A 2,500-nucleotide genomic window follows, 5' to 3' on the forward strand; every position below is an offset into this window, starting at 1 on the left:
ATGTATAGTCTGTCCGTATTTGCTCTTGGGTGTAGTGCTTTGTGTATTGTCATATGTTTCCTGGTTTTCTGATCTATGCTGCGAAGTTCTGCCTTCGTCCATTCCACTATTCCTGCGCTGTATCTGATTACTGGCACTGCCCATGGTGTTTTATGGCTTTTATCATATTTCCGGCGTTGAGTTTGACTTGAGTATCGCCTTGAGTCTCTGCATATATTCTTTCCTGATCGTGTCATTCATCTCTTGGTGTTTTATATCTCCTCCTTCCATTATTCCAGGTATTGTATCCTGTCTCATCTATGTTTGATGAAATGCTTGCTCCCATCTGTAGCTTTATCCCATTCAGTTCTCGTTAATTTCTTTTTGCCTTTTTGTATGTTGACTAAGGCGCATTTTCTATTCCAAACTCCATCCTGATGTCCGCAGATACAATCCTTACAGTCTGGATTAGGGTATCTATTTCCTTGATGCTCTTACCATACAGCTTGATGTCGTCCATGAACATCAGATGGTTGATTCTGTTGCCTCTTTTCTTGAGTGGGTACCCGGCATCCATTATTATTAATTATTTATTAGTATTTATATTATTATTTTCTTACTATTATTATTTTCTTAAAAATTACTTGCTGCATCAGCTGCATTAATTTTATAGAGGTCCTTCTCTATAAAAATTAATGCAGCTGATGCAGCAATAATTTTTGATAAAGCATGTTTTAAAAGAGGGTTTACTTCCAGCATATTATTATTATTATTATTATTAGTATTATTATTATTATTATTATTATTATTATTATTATGTTGGAAATAATGGCATTTTTTGCCATTATTATAATATATTATTATTATTATTATTATTATTATTATTATTATTATTATTTTGATGAAAGTACTGGCAGTTTTTTTTTTGCCATTATTATCAACAAAACATGTTATCAAAGAATGTCTACTTCCTGCATATTATTATTATTATATTATTATTATTATTATTATTATTATTATTATTATTATGAGTAGTAGTAGTAGTAGTAGTAGTAGTAGTAGTAGTAGTAGTAGTACTATTTTGTTGAAAATAATGGCAGTTTTTTGCCATTATTATCAACAAAACATGTATCAAAGAAGGTCTGTTCCTTGCATATTATTATTATTATTATTAATTATTATAATCATTACTTCAAAACTACTCAGGCTCTTATATACCGTTCTATGACTTAAATTCGCAGCCTATGTGCGTCCGCGCTCTTCCGAACGGATAAGTTCCTTTTCTTCTTCTTCTTCTTCTTCTTCTTTCTTTTCTTTTATTCTTCTTCTTTTTCTTCTTCTTCTTCGTGGGCCGTCACTCCCCCCTCAGACAGTTTCGCCGAAGTGGGGCATGTTTGTGTCGGCTCCCTGATGGCAGTTCCCTGTATTTTTATTGGATATCATTGATTTCTCTCCTAAGCCTCCCCCTCCCTCACCCGCCACGGGGGGGAGGGGGATTGACTAGGGGGGGCGTGGGAAGGGAGGGGGATGGAGATAGAAGAAGGAGGAAGAGGTAACGAAGGAACACTAGAAGAAGATGGGAGATGGGAGAAGGAAGAGGAGGAGGAAGAACTAAAAGGACCAGAAATGCTAAAAGAAGGGAAATGGGTAATGCTTAAGGGAGGGAGGGAGGAGGAGGGGGTTGAGTACTAGAACGAGGAAGGGGAGATGCAACATAAGGATGATAAGAGAGAGGAAGAGGAGAAAGAGATAAAAGAAGTAATAATTGGAGGAGAAGAAAGCGACGTAATAATTAAGATACGAAGAAGCAAAGGCAACGAAGAAATACTAGGAAGCATAGGAGACCGGAGCATAAGAAGAATGGACGGTATCTATAAAAGAGAAAGAGAGAGAGAGATTTAGAATAAATGAAGGCAATTGGAGGAATATCAGGGAAAATACGAAGTTCGAGAGAAGGATGTTTTTTTCGAGACAAGAAGATCCTGTTCCTTCTGCAAGCTCGTCTGTCAGAAAGTTCTGGAGCACACGGTAATAAAATAAATCGCCTCAGTGGCGTGGTCAGTATGATGTTGGCGTGCCACCTCGTTGGCCGCGAGTTCGATTCTCTGGCATTCCATTGAAGGGTGAGAGATGTGTATTTCTGGTGATAGAAGTTCACTCTCGACGTGGTTCACAAGTCACGTAAAGCCGTGGGTCCCGTTGCTGAATAACCACTGGTTCCATGCAACGTAAAAGCACCATACAAAGAAACAAAGAAAAATCGGTCATAAAGGCATTAAAATAATGAGCTTTCAAGAACAGTAAGCTGTCAAGTGCTTAAGCGATTTATTTACCTCGTCAACAGGAAACCCTCACGCCACGTAAAGCAAAATAAATAAATAAATAAATAAATAGATAAATAGATAATAATTCCTTTGGAAACTTGGATCTGATTGAATTGCATCTCAGTTAACAGGTGAACCGAGGCAGATATTAGAACAAAACGCTTTCCATCAGTGAAATCTATCCGTTAAATCAGATG

General features: G+C 37.1%; 1 protein-coding gene across 8 annotated transcripts in view; it reads left to right on the forward strand.

The window, feature by feature from the left end:
• Positions 1-2,500, forward strand: part of LOC135204350 (lachesin-like) — a 238,990-nt gene that overhangs the window by 150,016 nt on the left and 86,474 nt on the right. The gene's annotated exons all lie outside the window — the stretch shown is intronic.

This window comes from Macrobrachium nipponense, chromosome 44 (genome assembly GCF_015104395.2).
Source record: "Macrobrachium nipponense isolate FS-2020 chromosome 44, ASM1510439v2, whole genome shotgun sequence".
NCBI lineage: Eukaryota > Metazoa > Arthropoda > Malacostraca > Decapoda > Palaemonidae > Macrobrachium > Macrobrachium nipponense.